Genomic DNA, 16,421 nt, shown 5'->3' on the forward strand with positions numbered 1-16,421 from the left:
GATTAAAAAGAAACATATATGCAGTGTTAAGAAGTAGCTCGCTACAAGCTTAACTACATTTTCCAAGTAGCCGCGCTACTTTTTGCACGAGTAGCGATTTCCGTAGCTTAGCTATTTTTAGACCCATGTAGCAAGTAGCTTAGCTACAAAGGAAGAGAGTGGGAGAAGAGAAAGAGAAAAGAAAGAGAGTAACAGACTGCAAATCCAGTGGCACTGGACAAAAAAACACAGAGATAATCCATGATGATTGGTTTGTTTACGTATTAAGAAAACCCATGATGTTTGGTTGGTTTATTATGATGAATCACGATTGGTTAAGATTAGAGCAAAGCACTACAGACAGGCCAATCAGAGGCAAGATAGGGCGGGTTTTGATTGATTGATTGATTGATTGATTGAGACTTTTATTAGTAGGTTGCACAGTGAAGTACATATTCCGTACCACCACTAAATGGTAACACCCGAATAAGTTTTTCAACTTGTTTAAGTCGGGGTCCACTTAAATTGATTCATGATACAGATATATACTATCATATATACTATCATCATAATACAGTCATCACACAAGATACTCATCAGGGTGTATACATTGAATTATTTACATTATTTACCATTCGGGGTGTGGAGGGGGGGGTGGGGGGTAGGTTTGGTTGTTATCATCAGTCATCAACAATTGAGAACAGAGAAATGGATATTGAAACAGTGTAGGTCTGACTTGGTAGGATATGTACAGCAAGTAGTGGACATAGAGAGAGAGAGAGAGATCAGAAGGCATAAGAAAAGTATCTACATTTGATTGTTTACATTTGATTATTAACAACAATCCGGGGAGGGTGTTAGTTTAGGGTTGAAGTTGCCTGGAGGTGTACTTTTATTGCGGTTTTGAAGGAGGATAGAGATGCCCTTTCTTTTATACCTGTTGGGAGTGCATTCCACATTGATGTGGCATAGAAAGAGAATGAGTTAAGTCCTTTGTTAGATCGGAATCTGGGTTTAACGTGGTTAGTGGAGCTCCCCCTGGTGTTGTAGTTATGGCAGTCATTTACGTTAAGGAAGTAGTTTGACATGTACTTCGGTATCAGGGAGGTGTAGCGGATTTTATAGACAAGGCTCAGTGCAAGTTGTTTTACTCTGTCCTCCACCCTGAGCCAGCCCACTTTGGAGAAGTGGGTAGGAGTGAGGTGGGATCTGGGGTGGAGGTCTAGAAGTAATCTGACTAGCTTGTTCTGGGATGTTTGGAGTCTAGATTTGATGGTTTTGGAGGTGCTAGGGTACCAGGAGGTGCATGCGCAATCGAAAAAGGGTTGAACGAGAGTTCCCGCCAGAATCCTCATGGTGCTTTTGTTGACCAGAGAGGAGATTCTATAGAGAAATCTCGTTCGTTGGTTGACCTTTTTGATTACCTTGGTTGCCATTTTATCACAGGAAAGATTAGCCTCTAGAATGGGTCATGGAACCAGGAAGGGAAATCACAACAGACACGCACATCCCAAATGACGACGAGAGAGGGGATTTTGAAGCGGGCGATTTAATAAAAAAAATTAATAAAAAAAGATACCTGGCGAAAGATGGCAGAGGGATTCTCTCCCTCAGATGTTTATGTTAGCGATGTAAACGATGTCCAGGAAACCCACAATGCGTCTACTTGGCCACATTTAGACAAATGTATGCGTTTGGATAAAACAATGCCCAAAACATTCATTTTAGTTGTTTACCTTGTAAGCCCAAATCAAAACTGCTCTCGACATAGAAGACGTGGAATACACATTTAAGAACACGCATTAAGGTTAGTTTTACTGCACATAACTATTATCAAATGTTCCTAAAGAACACACGAGTCAATGTTTTTATGTCAAGATTTAAAAAGGTGCTGTTTTTATTTACTGTAGGCAGAGAAAATTAATAACATTATAGGAGTGGGCCAGTGAATGTGAGTGTGAATGTTGTCTGTCTATCTGTGTTGGCCCTGCGATGAGGTGGCGACTTGTCCAGGGTGTACCCTGCCTTTCGGCCGAATGCAGCTGAGATAGGCTCCAGCACCCCCCGCATCCCGAAAGGGACAAGCGGTAGAAAATGGATTTGAAGGGGTGGGCCAAAAAAAAGACACACTTAAATAAATACATACAGTGGGGTTTGGGGACCCCCAGAGGGAGTTGTAGGGTGTCCCCTACTAAATGACAGTTAATAGTAATGGACCCTGTGGAGGGGGCGTGGTCGGCGTGTCTCCTGCGGGAAGGGCGTGTGCAGGAGCCGGCTATGAAGCAGCTGACAGGTGAGTGGATTTCCCAGCAGAAGCGGGTTAACAAATCAACTGTCTTCTTTATTAGCAGCGTCTGAGGCCATGAGAGGGGGAAAACAGCAGAGAATGGTGAGGCCAGTAGAAAAAATAAAAATCCAATTTCCTCCAACTCAATAGTAATACAACTTTTATTACTATTGAGTTGGAGGAAATTGGATGAGAACCATAGTTTGAGTTCACTGAGGCAGTCTGTAAGGGTGGATGAGGAAGAGAAGCAGTTGGTTTGGTTGAGACGTAGAGCTGGGTGTCATCTGCATAACAGTAAAAATGTATTTAAATTTACGGTAAATATTGCAGAGGGGAAGAATGTTGATGATAAAAAGCAGGGGACCAAGAACAGAGCCTTGGGGCACACCAGAGGAAAGGGGAGAAGGAGGGGATTTGAATGAACGGAGTTGAACAAACTGAGTGCGATGGGAGAGATATGATCTAAACCAGTGAAGAGGTGTGTTGGTGATGCTAATACTGTGCAATCTATGGAGGAGGACCGTGTGTGAAATGGTATCAAAGGTTGCAGTGAGATCAAAAAGGATGAGGATAGTGAGAAGATCAGAATCAGCTGCCAGGAGGAGATCGTTTGTCATTTTTACAAGTGCTGTTTCAGTGCTGTGCAGGGGGCGGAAACCAGACTGGAATTGTTCATATATGTTATTTAACTGTAGGTGGGAATGAAATTGAAGTTTTCAAGGATTTTCGAAAATGAATGTCAGATTTCAAATGGGACGAAGGTTATTAAAATTACACAGAAATATATATATGTACATACATACATACATATATATATACAGTATATATATATATATATATATATATATATATATATATATATATATATATATATATATATATATATACACACACATACATATACATACATATCAGTGACGTGCGGTGAGGTTGATGGCATTTGATTGGCAGCAGTTAACAGGTTATGTTTAAAAGCTCATACCAGCATTCTTCCCTGCTTGGCACTCAGCATCAAGGGTTGGAATTGGGGGTTAAATCACCAAAAATGATTCCCGGGCGCGGCGCCGCTGCTGCCCACTGCTCCCCTCACCTCCCAGGGGGTGAACAAGGGGATGGGTCAAATGCAGAAGACAAATTTCACCACACCTAGTGTGTGTGTGACAATCATTGGTACTTTAACTTAACTTGAACTTTACACATAAAAACTGTAGCATACAAAAAAGCACATTTAATAAAAAAACGTTATTATGGTCTTACCTTTACTTATAAATGCGTCGCTGTTGTGCTGGATTAATGAACCCCCTGATGGGGGTGTTATATCAACTAAAGCCCTCACTTCAACTTTCCACGTGCAAGATTGAATCTATTTAAAAAAGTGTAACCAAGGGTTTATAAATGTCGCCTATACTGTATGAAACTAAAAAATAACAAACACGGAGGCTCCAGTTTACACGAGGACCACTTTATTTACCTTCTTTCAAAAACTTCCGCTCCACTCCAACGTGTCAAAATTCCGCTCTTAGCGCCTTCAAAATAAGAGCTCAAGGCATATACTGTATAATAGCACATAACAGGAACTTAACATCACAAAGAGGAAAGCCCATAAAAATAGGTTACAAAAGTTATTTAATAAGAAGCCAAAAAGTGCAAAAACAATAATGTTCGTGTTGGAGGAGTTGTGAATTAGATACACCTGCAGTCTGCAGGTGTACCTAATGTTGTGGCCCAGCAGTCATTCGCAACTCCTCCAACACGAACATTATTGTTTTTGCACTTTTTGGCTTCTTATGAAATATCCATCCATCCATTTTCTACCGCTTATTCCCTTTTGGGGTCGCGGGGGGCGCTGGAGCCTATCTCAGCTACAATCGGGCGGAAGGCGGTGTACACCCTGGACAAGTCGCCACCTCATCGCAGGGCCAAACTGATTATTTCTTATGAAATAACTTTTTTAAATAGATTCAATCTTGCACGTGGAAAGTTTAAGTGTGGGCTTTAGTTGATATAACACTCCCATCAGGGGTTGCCGTGCATTCTACGGCGGGGGTGCAGGAGGCGGGCCTCAGCCAGTGCGTCTTTTGCAGCCGTTTTATGATCGCTCAGCACAACAAATACTTTACACACATACAGTTGTTGACAAAATACACTGTACATTATATACCTCAGCTAACTAAACTATGGAAATGTATAATATAATTCATATAGCAATACGGTCTCACTGCACAGCAGACCAGCAGTTAGCCGAGTCACTGAGGCACTGAGTGACGTGCCTCGACTGGCTGCTGTTCACTGCACCGTCTCTTCTCAGTATTTGAACGGCAAATGTGAAAATTCAGCGATTTTGAATAAAAATAATCTAAAACTGGTGAAGTTAAATGGAAAATAACTTTATAGTTTAATCACTGGATACATTTAACAATTTAATATATATTTTTTTCTTTTTAAATTTTTTTCTTTCCATGATGGCAGGTGAGGCCCCGCCTCACCTGCCTCTAGTGACTGCACGTCACTGATACATACATATATATATATATATATATATATATATATATATACATACATATATACATACGGTATATAGACATATACATATACATATACATAAATATACATTAGGGCTGTGAATCTTTGGGTGTCCCACGATTCGATTCAATATTGATTCTTGGGGTCACGATTCGATTCAAAATTTATTTTTCTTTTTTCGATTCAACGCGATTCTCGATTCAAAAACGATATTTTCCCGATTCAAAACGATTCTCTATTCATTCAATACATAGGATTTCAGCAGGATCTACTCCAGTCTGCTGACATGCAAGCAGAGTAGTAGAGTTTTGTAAAAAGCTTTTATAATTGTAAAGGACAATGTTTTATCAACTGATTGCAATAATGTAAATTTGTTTTAACTATTAAATGAACCAAAAATATGACTTATTTTATCTTTGTGAAAATATTGGACACAGTGTGTTGTCAAGCTTATGAGATGCGATGCAAGTGTAAGCCACTGTGACACTATTGTTCTTTTTTCTTTTTTTTATGTCTATTGATAATGTCAATGAGGGATTTTTAATCACTGCTATGTTAATTAACATTGATACTGTTGTTGATAATATTCATTTTTGTTTCACTACTTTTGGTTTGTTATGTGTCGTGTTTGTGTCTCCTCTCAATTACTCTGTTTATTGCAGTTCTGAGTGTTGCTGGGTCGGGTTTGGTCTTGGAATTGGATTGCATTGTTATGGTATTGCTGTGTATGTTTTTGTTGGATTGATTAATAAAAAATAATAAAAAAATAAAAACATTTTTAAATAATAAATCAATTTTTTTTTTAATAGATTTTTAAAAAATGAGAATCGATTCTGAATCGCACGTGAGAATCGCGATTCGAATTCGAATCGATTTTTTCCCACACCCCTAATATACATATATACATACATATACATATATACACATATATATATACATACATATACATATATACATAAACATATATACATATATATATATATATACACACTGTAAAAACTGTTGCCTAGATCTAACTCAATAAAAATAAGGCAACATTTTCCAAGCAATTTTTGTTAGTTTAGTCAACTAATTGGTATTTTGAGTAAGTAGAACTTAATAATATGCATTTCGATTTATGCAAAAAGATTAAGTTGCGTTTACAGAAAAAGCCAAGAAATTGAGTAAAATCAATGTAAAAAAACATCAGCATATTAAACACACAAGACTTAATTAAAATAAGTAACATTTAAATGAAAAAATAATTTTTGTACTCAATTTTATTAATTTTGACCAACTTACCCTTTCTTTGTTTTGAAAATGGAAACTGCTTAAAATAATTACTTATAATAATAATAAAAAAATCAAGACATATCAAATTCCAACCTTTATTAAATCATTACCATATAAAAACAGTGGCAATGAGCTGGACAGTATGAACAGTCAACATCCATATTATACAAGAATGCATGACCTCAACTTTTTAAAGTGCTGTATAGAACACCTTCACAGTAGTTTTCTTTTTTTAACCGTATACATATTAAAACATTTTCACAAGCCATATCCAAACCTGTCAATAAGCTGGACAGTATTAACAGTCAAGAACATCAGTATTTAGTGCATAAAAGAATGCATGACCTCAGCATCTCAAGTTTTACTTAGAACATTCACAGTATAGTTTCTTGCTAAAACAATTTAATATTAAGATTATCTGTACTTCTGTAACAATTCACAAGCAGAACACCTTCACTGTAGTGTCTTTCAGTGTGTATATTTTGAAACATTTGAACTTAAAAAACTCACAGATCCCTCCTTCTGACCAGCTGGAGCTTCACAGTGGGGCAATTTAGTGTGTATAAAACATGAAAAAACTTAATTTACACACCAGAAACGAGGACCTGGAGCTTTGTATAAAACCTGAACAGGACAAACCGTTACAACATTCTGAAGAATTCCACTCAATGAACAATGTATAATGATTTTGAACAGACACAAGAAAATAGCTGTTCAAAAGTGCAAGCTGACAGTCATGGCTCACTGCCTAAGCTAGAAGCTTGTTTTTGAGAGTCATGAATTTGGGGGTTGGTTTTGGGCGCAGTGTGTCAAGTCCCACAAAAAGTCTTTGAAACACCTCAAATGTTTTGGTAAGTTTGGATGGATACTCAAGATTAAGTGCATACGTCAACCCCAGAAGTAGGCAGCATGCTTTGGCCAGGTTTCCAAGATGAGTAAGGACTGGTACTCCCTCAATGATGATTCCTATTGCATTTGGCTCACGACAGATGTAGATGCTCATATTCTTCATTTCCAGGTCCTCATGAACAGTGGTCTCTGCAGTTCCCTTTGAGATACAAACACAGTCATTAAAAAAACAAACATCTAATTTCATATTTACAGTAATATAAGTTGTGTGATTTAATTCAGATGATTACTTTTGTGAAGACCATTTTGAAAACTTTTGAATTCTAATTTGAGATCTTGTACAGTAAACTTGGTACAATAGATGCATTTCCAGCCACATGTTTTTTATTGGCATTTCTAATTTGCATATAAAAAACCTGAATAGAACCACCAGAAATTAAAACAAACAGTAATATGTTTATATATATATATATATATATATATATATATATATATATATATATGTATATGTATATATATATATATATATATATATATATATATATATATATATATGAGTAAATGTTTTAATGCTTGTTTAAGGGGAGTATTTTTTGTTTGCATTGTTTTTTAAGGGCAAACAGAAACAAGACAGAAAGGCATCACTCTGTGGTGCTATGCTAATTGGCTATCCTGGGGCTCTTGCCAACTAGCTGCATGCTGGACCTCCACCTGACAACTGCTGGTTCAGTCAGTTCCCATAAAAGTAAACCCAATTTAAGATTGTACATCAGACTGATCCAAACCTGCTTTTAAACAATACTTACAGTAGTCAGAGATTAGCTCCTGTCTACTCTCTCCCATGTACTCTATGAGGCATCTCACAGTCACATCTCTCTTCTTCACTGCAGAGGCACTTGGGTCCTAGAGTTAAGAGAAGAATAATAAATAAATGAATTTTGTTGGCAATTTTACTCCAAATCTGTGATACCGTTATTAGAGCATAATTACAGATTCAGTTTAAACTTTTAAACCCCTTTTAACCCACCTGTGTCAGTTCCATCAACACGTTCTTGATGCGCTGCAGTCACTCCTCCTTTTGCACTGAAGAGCTCCAGGAGTTTTGGAGTGTACCTGTCCAGTTGGGACATAAATGTTGATTCCAGTGGAACAGCAGTGCACCTTCGGAACGCTTCATTAATCTGTAAGACAGCAAATGTTGACCGTTACTGATATTAAGGGTATTCGTATACATTTTCAGGCAAAAAGTGAGTCTAGTATGTCATGTCCAAGTCACAATGGAAACTTGGTCAGGAAAAATAGAATGATAATAGAATAGAATAGAATAGAATAGAAGATGTTCTACGAGTCGGTGGTGGCAGGCGCCTTCTTGTACGCCGTGGCCTGCTGGGGCAGCGGGCTGAGCGCGATGGACGCAAACAGACTGGACAAGTTGGTAGAGAAGGCCAGTAACGTGGTGGGAGTGGAGCTAGACTCTCTGGCGGTGGTGTCAGAGAGGAGAAGTCTAGCATCTTGACAGATGAGAGCAAAGGGATGTATAAGAGCATGGGCAACCTACATGAATGCAAGGCAAGGAATGGCTGTGTCCAAAGGTCCCATGGTGCAGTCTGTAATGCTTTAAAATGTCACTGTTGGTTGGTACAACAGTGCTGCACAACTTACAGGGCCATCCCATCTGTCATTGGAGAGAGAGAACAAAAAAGACAAGTTATGGTTCATGTCTAACCTCTTGGATATATAAGCCTGATGAGAGCCCTTTTATATCTGTTTTTTTACACCCTAATATACTCATTTGCAGTATTTCCTCTAGATTTTTTTGTAGCCCTGGTGGTCTAAGTTGGTAACCTAGCAACAGTAGGGGGTCCGGGGGCATGCCCCCACGGAAGAAAAATTTGAAAATTTACCCTTTAAATGGTGACTACTGGTAAGATTTTTTTGGGGGGTGGGGGGGGGATGTTGAGATTGAGACTTACACAATTCTTACAAGAGTAGCGTTTTGCCTAGGAGTGTGCATGGACAGCAATTCTGAGGGGGCTTCAGATAGCTCTGTCAAGTGTACCTAGCTAGCTGCTAGCAACTTTGAATGCAAGCTAGTTAAGCAGCTTTAATGGGGCTGCTTATAAACTGAAGAATAAAATATTAAACTACCAAGCAAAGAAAACGCTAATTATAAACTTCACAGCTATAAACAATGTTTGGTTGAAGTTAATGAGCTGTTGGAGGTAAGAGCACATTCGAAATGGCGGTCGGCGGGAAAAGTAGTAAACTAAATATAACATTGAACCATGCTTTTGAAAATGTATACATTTAAATCCTGGCAAATACTGACTTTTAACAATATAAATTGTTACTTACATGAGTTCGGTAAAGTGTTTTCCTTTGGCTCCGTGAAGAAACGCGTCTGGGCTTGTTCTTCCACAGCAGCATGCAGGTGGGCGGGTCCTGGCGTTTTAGGTCTGATATAAACCTTTGAACTGAGTTTTGCTAAATCAATTTATGTTGGAAGTCCAATAAAATTAATTTTATCACATAAAAAATTAAGTTACGAAAATATTCACACTTTTTACTTAGAGATAACTCAAAAACTCTAAAAATAAAAATAAATTGATTTATTGGAATAAATATACTTTTAAAAATAAAGTATAATGGACAATACCACTGAAAGAGTTTTTACAGTGCACCGTACATATATACATATACATATGTACTTATACATATTTACATATATACATATGTCCATCCATCCATCCATCTTTTTCCGCTTATCCGAGGTCGGGTCGCGGGGGCAGCAGCCTAAGCAGGGAAGCCCAGACTTCCCTCTCCCCAGCCACTTCGTCCAGCTCCTCCCGGGGGACCCAGAGGCGTTCCCAGGCCAGCCGGGAGACATAGTCTTCCCAACGTGTCCTGGGTCTTCCCCGCGGCCTCCTACCGGTCGGACGTGCCCTAAACACCTCCCTAGGGAGGCGTTCGGGTGGCATCCTGACCAGATGCCCGAACCACCTCATCTGGCTCTTCTCGATGTGGAGGAGCAGCGGCTTTACTTTGAGCTCCTCCCGGATGGCAGAGCTTCTCACCCTATCTCTAAGGGAGAGCCCCGCCACCCGGTGGAGGAAACTCATTTCGGCCGCTTGTACCCGTGATCTTGTCCTTTCGGTCATAACCCAAAGCTCATGACCATAGGTGAGGATGGGAACGTAGATCGACCGGTAAATTGAGAGCTTTGCCTTCCGGCTCAGCTCCTTCTTCACCACAACGGATCGATACAGCGTCCGCATTACTGAAGACGCCGCACCGATCCGCCTGTCGATCTCACGATCCACTCTTTCCCCACTCGTGAACAAGACTCCGAGGTACTTGAACTCCTCCACTTGGGGCAAAATATACATATGTGTAAATACATATATGTTTATTCATAGTTAACGCGTGAACTATGAATTTCAATAACGGCACTAATTTTTTAAACGGCCGATTAACGCACACGCGTCCACTTTGACCCTCGGGGAGTGCCGGAGCAGGAGGAACTTGGCTGCAGTTCACTTTTTATTCATGAGCCACAAGCAAGTAGAAATGGAAAAAGGAAAGGCTATCTTATGGATATCATGTTAGGTGCAGTGATAACATAACATTTAGATTGTTACTGTGACTGCTTTAGTAAGTAAGATGACTACTCAACAGAAATGAAAGACAGTCGGCAGGATGTCGAATGGATACTTTTTTATAGCAAACAGTCGATCCGACATTAAAACATGTCAAGACACTTTCTTAAACCAATCACACACTTCCAATCTGAGGAAGCACCTGGTTAAACACAGGATTTTTCTCATGGCTGAAGAGTGCAGCCAAGTTAGATCTACGGCTGCAACTCCTGCATTTGGCACCTTTAGCAACTCGACTGCAGCCAACAACACGGGGGAAGAAATGCCGTTAACATTTAGTGACGATAACAGTGTGACATCATCATCATCCTCTACGTCTTCTCCAGGTAAAAAGACGTTAGTTTTGCATTTTAACTTGCAATAGTTATCATAATCAGCTGGGTTCCTCGTACTGTACTTTCTTCACTTTCATTTGTAGCTTAATACTTTTGAAAAAAATAAATTCTGGCTGGCTGAAATATTGTGTAGATTCTTTTATAAAATGTTCTGGTTGAGTCCTCAATTACAAAATGGTTAGCAGGCTGAATATTACATTTTAATAAATAATAGGGAGGGTTCAAACATTGCCATGCAGCAATATGAAGACTATTACCTTGTACAACATATAATGTACAGAATATCAGAAGCATTTATTCAGGTAGAAATTCCCCCAAAAGGGACATACGGTAGAAAATGGATGGATGGATATTACAAAAACATCTTTGACAATTAAAGCGTGATCATAACAATCAACATTGTGTTATTTATGCGTGAAACTGTTATCTAAACATGGAAGTGTACATCGTCCTCTGAATGCAAGTGCTCTAAAGCAGGAATTGACAAGATCCCATCACATAGTAGGCACATTTTTTATTGTCTTTCAATTATGTTTGTCCTTTTTGTATTGAGCTGTTTAAAAAAAGCATAACGTTTAATACCACATTTATTTAAAGCAAATTGTCCGTTCATGGTGTTAAAACTTGAAAATTATCTATCTATGTTACACTAATTAATGATGAAAATGTATATATACCTGCGATTAATTTTGAGTTAACTATATATTTAATCATTTGACAGCCCTAATATATATATATATATATATATATATATATATATATATATATATATATATATATATATATATATATATATATATATATATATATATATATATATATATATATACATATATATGTATGTTTATATATATACACACATACACGTAAGGTCAGAAAAAACACAGAGGCGATATCATCCCTACAAGCCTGTTACTTTCTTGATGCGCTCCTTGTCATTTTTCAGCTTGGTGAAAGGATTTTGAGAACGACATGCTCAAAATGATACAATCAGTCAAATTCAAGCCAATCCGCAACCCACTCCTCACCAAGCTGAAAAATGACAAGGAACGCATCAAGAAAGTAAACAACCTCATCATAGCTGCCGATAAAACCACAAACTTCTACAGAATGGACATACCAGAACATCACACCTTACTGGACAGAAGCATCACCAAATCATACAAAAAAGCGCAACCCAACACCTTACAGAACATCCACCTGGAAAATAAAAGGATCGCGGCTGAACTGGACATTGAGGACAGGGTGGACGCCACAGCCAACAAGGAAGCCTTCATCACATTGAAGGACCACAAACCCAACTTCGCAAATAACCCAACATGCCGACTAATAAACCCAACTAAATCTGAAATAGGAAAAATCAGCAAAATAATCCTGGACAGAGTCAACACAAAAATCAAGGACAAAACACCACTCAACCAATGGAGGAATACAGCAGCAGTAATCAAATGGTTCAACAACATCCAAGACAAACAACAGCACAACTTTATCTCCTTTGATATCGAAGAATTTTACCCTTCCATCACGCAAGACCTACTGACTCAAGCACTAGACTTCGCCTCAGACTACGACTCAATCACAGGCAACGAAAGAAACATCATCATCCACGCAAAAAACTCCATTCTCATCCACAACAGTACACCATGGCAAAAAAAGAACAATGCAACATTTGACGTCACTATGGGAAGTTTTGACAGAGCAGAAACGTGTGAACTCGTTGGGAGTTTCCTCCTCTCCCAGCTCGCTAGCCTCAATCTGAACCTTGGTATTTACCGTGATGACGGACTGGCAGTGTGTCGCGCCTCGCCAAGGAGCAGCGAGAATACCAAGAAGCGCATATGCCAAATTTTCAAAGAGAACGGCCTACGGATCACGATTGAAGCCAACAAGCAAACCGTCAACTTCCTTGACGTCACTTTCAACCTGAGAAATAACAGCTACCAACCATTCACGAAACCCAACACAACACTCCAATACGTGCACCATGACAGCAACCACCCACCCACCACCACGAAAAGAATACCTACCGGAATTAATAAAAGGCTATCGATGCTGTCATCTAGCAAAGCTGAATTTGACCAAGCAACCCCCCGTACCAAAAAGCCCTTGATGAAAGCGGATACAATTTCACCCTCACCTATGAACCCACGCCAGGAAACCAACCAAAAAAGAACAGAAAACGAAACGACATCATCTGGTACAACCCCCCATACAGCAACAACGTCTCAACTAACATTGGACACAAATTCCTCAATCTGATTGACAAACACTTTCCCAAAGACAACACCCTAAGAAAAGTATTCAACAAGAACAACATTAAATTGAGCTACAGCTGTATGAACAATATACGACAAATTATCTCAAACCACAACAAAACAATTGCAAATGAGCCGTCGGCCCCCGGACAGAGCGACTCCAAAACCAACAAAGGCTGCAACTGCCGAAAGAAACCTGATTGCCCTCTCAACGGGGGGTGCTTACAAACATCAGTTGTCTACCAATCTAAGGTAACACGCAAGGACATTAACACATCCGACACATATGTAGGATTAACCGAGGGAGAGTTCAAAACCAGATGGAACAATCACAAGGCTTCTTTCAGGAACCAAAACCTGCGGAATACCACAGAACTCAGCAAACACATTTGGGACCTCAAAGACAATAATGTTGAATATTCAATAACATGGCAAATTCTTGCATCCAGCACACCTTACAATAGTGGTAATAAAAGATGCAACCTATGCTTGAAAGAGAAACTGTTTATTATTTACCGTCCAGACCTGTCATCCCTCAACAAGCGCAGCGAAATTGTAACAGCATGCCGCCACAGACGGAAACACCTCCTAGGTAACACATGAGCCAATCACCACGCCCCTACGCCAGCCTGTACCCACCCACTCTGTGCCCTATATAAACCATGGTATGTGAATGCTCCCATTAAAATCTCCTGATGATTGAGGGAACCCCCTCATGAAACAGGCCTGTAGAGATGAAATAGTCTTGTGATTTTTTTTCCCACACATACATATATATATATATATATATATATATATATATATATATATATATATATATATATATATATATATATATATATATATATATATATATATATATATGTATGTTTATATATATACACACATACACGTAAGGTCAGAAAAAACACAGAGGCGATATCATCCCTACAAGCCTGTTTCGCAGGTTGTATTGAGCACTGTATAACGGATAAACCACAGAAACCTTGACTGTATATATATATATACATATATATATATATATATATATATATATATATATATATATATATATATATATATATATATATACATACATATATATATATATATATATATATATATATATATACATACATATATATATATATATATATATATATATATATATATATATACAGTACATATATACACACACACATGTACATATACAGTATATACAGTATATATATATATACATACATACATATACATATATTTATATATACACTAATCTTTGTGATATTATTAGTTATCATTATGAACATTTTGGGCCTGATAAACAAAAGGTTTCCATGTATTTAAACTAGGAACTACGGCCAGGTTAATAAAAGTCAGCTTGCAACGGAGCCAATGGAAGGTCTATTATTCCGCCCATAAAACCCAATAAATTAACTCCCCTGGTAGTGTCCACTCTTGAAGGTAATATCATAGAAATTGTTCATGAATATAAATACCATAATCTTTTAATTGATAACTCCCTTAATTTTAAACCTTTTATTGATGAACTGGTTAAGAAACTAAAACTTCAATTGTTTTTTTCTTTTGGTGAAAAAAGCACCTTGTCTCTGCCACATTTTTTTAAATCTATGTTATATTATGGTGATCTGTTTTACAAACGTATATCAGTGATACCCTTTCTTGTCTTCAGATTGTCGACTTTGTTTACCATGTTATTTTAGAGGCATGACACATCACTGTGACTTGTACGCTCGGGTGGGATGGCCTTCTCTGTCCACTAGGAGACAATGTCATTGGTACTGTCAAGACTTGGACTGTGGTGTGGTTTGTTTTCCTGTGGTGCAAAGCGACTTGACCGGACACGACGTGAAGGTAAGGACATGTTTAATACTTTAACTCAAAAAGCTCAAAAAGGTATAAACCAAAGGCGCTCACAGCGGAGGTAAAAAAAACTTGGCTAAGAAAACAAAAGGCGCACACAAAGGCGGAGAACAAACTTGACTACTGAAACAAAACTTGTAAACTATGGCATGAATAAAGAAAACTTACTTGGAACTAGAAAAGGACATGAAAAAGAGCAGCATGGATATCAACAAGGGTGTGTAGAGGGTGATGTCGCCAGCAAGACAGCCTGGCAACTGTGAGCTTAAATAATAGTGACATGATTAGTGACAGCAGGTGCGTGACGCAAAATGTGAAAACGTGAGACAGGTGCGTGACATGAGGATGTGAACCAGGTGAAACTAATGGTTGCTATGGTGACAAAACAAACAAAAGTGCACAAAAAGTCCAAAAACAAAACCGAACATGACTAAAACAAAACATGATCACACAGACATGACAGGTACACTTTTATTTACAAAGCACTTCTGGGACTATTGCCCGATTACATTTGTACATTGATTACACACAGATGTACGGACTCTTATTGTCTGAGTTCCAACAGTCAGCTGTTGCTCTCTGTCCCTTTTCCTCGCACTGAGCTGGGAAAAAAAGCTTTTGTCTATGCAGCTCCTTGTGCTTTGAACATGTTACAAAGAGAATGGAAGCTGACTGAATTGTTATCCTAAGTGCTTTTAAATCTAAACTGAGAGCATTTGACGTAGCCTCAGTTATCTGTAACTGTTTTATTTAATGTCCATCCTGTCATTTTAATGTGTAATGTGAATGTAATTCTATGTGTAACTTGCCTACCTCTTGGCCAGGACTCCCTTGTAAAAGAGGTTTTTAATCCCAATGGGATTTTTCCTGGTTAAATAAAGGTTTAATAAAATAACATAAAAAGTAAATAACCGTCCAAAAATCGTCAACAATACTCCATTTACATTTACAGTGATTTGAATATTGACCAAGTATTAGTGATATTGTTATTATAAGCGCTAACCAGTGTTGGGTTAGTTACTGAAAACCAGTAACTAGTTACAGTTACTAGTTACTTTATTTCAAAAGTAACTCAGTTACTAACTCAGTTACTTACACCAAAAAGTAATGCGTTACTGTGAAAAGTAACTATTTAGTTACTTCTTCTACTTTTTGTTTTTAAAGCTCCCATTAATGCCCTTTTAGCCTTCATTTCAGTACTGTTATTGCACTGGAGAATAATACAATCTGTTGATCAACTTGACATGCATTTGCATCACTGAACTCTGCTAAGCAATGTGCTCTACATACAACACACAAAGACAAAGATATGTTTCAAAGGGCCAATTTATTTCAGGCCAGAACAAATTGACAAAACTATTTTAAATAGCTGCAACATAACATACATAAGTAACAAACAGCATAA

The 16,421-nt window shown here is 38.2% G+C and overlaps 1 long non-coding RNA gene across 1 annotated transcript; it reads right to left on the bottom strand.

The window, feature by feature from the left end:
- Positions 1-6,142: 6,142 nt before the first annotated feature.
- LOC133617442 (uncharacterized) lies at positions 6,143-8,924 on the bottom strand. The gene is made up of 4 exons (XR_012050562.1): positions 8,469-8,924; positions 7,938-8,091; positions 7,717-7,813; positions 6,143-7,109 (listed from the first exon to the last, which is right to left on the bottom strand). It is a non-coding gene; the product is annotated as an uncharacterized lncRNA (long non-coding RNA).
- Positions 8,925-16,421: the final 7,497 nt, after the last annotated feature.

The sequence above is a fragment of the Nerophis lumbriciformis genome, linkage group LG08, assembly GCF_033978685.3.
Source record: "Nerophis lumbriciformis linkage group LG08, RoL_Nlum_v2.1, whole genome shotgun sequence".
In the NCBI taxonomy this organism is placed as follows: domain Eukaryota; kingdom Metazoa; phylum Chordata; class Actinopteri; order Syngnathiformes; family Syngnathidae; genus Nerophis; species Nerophis lumbriciformis.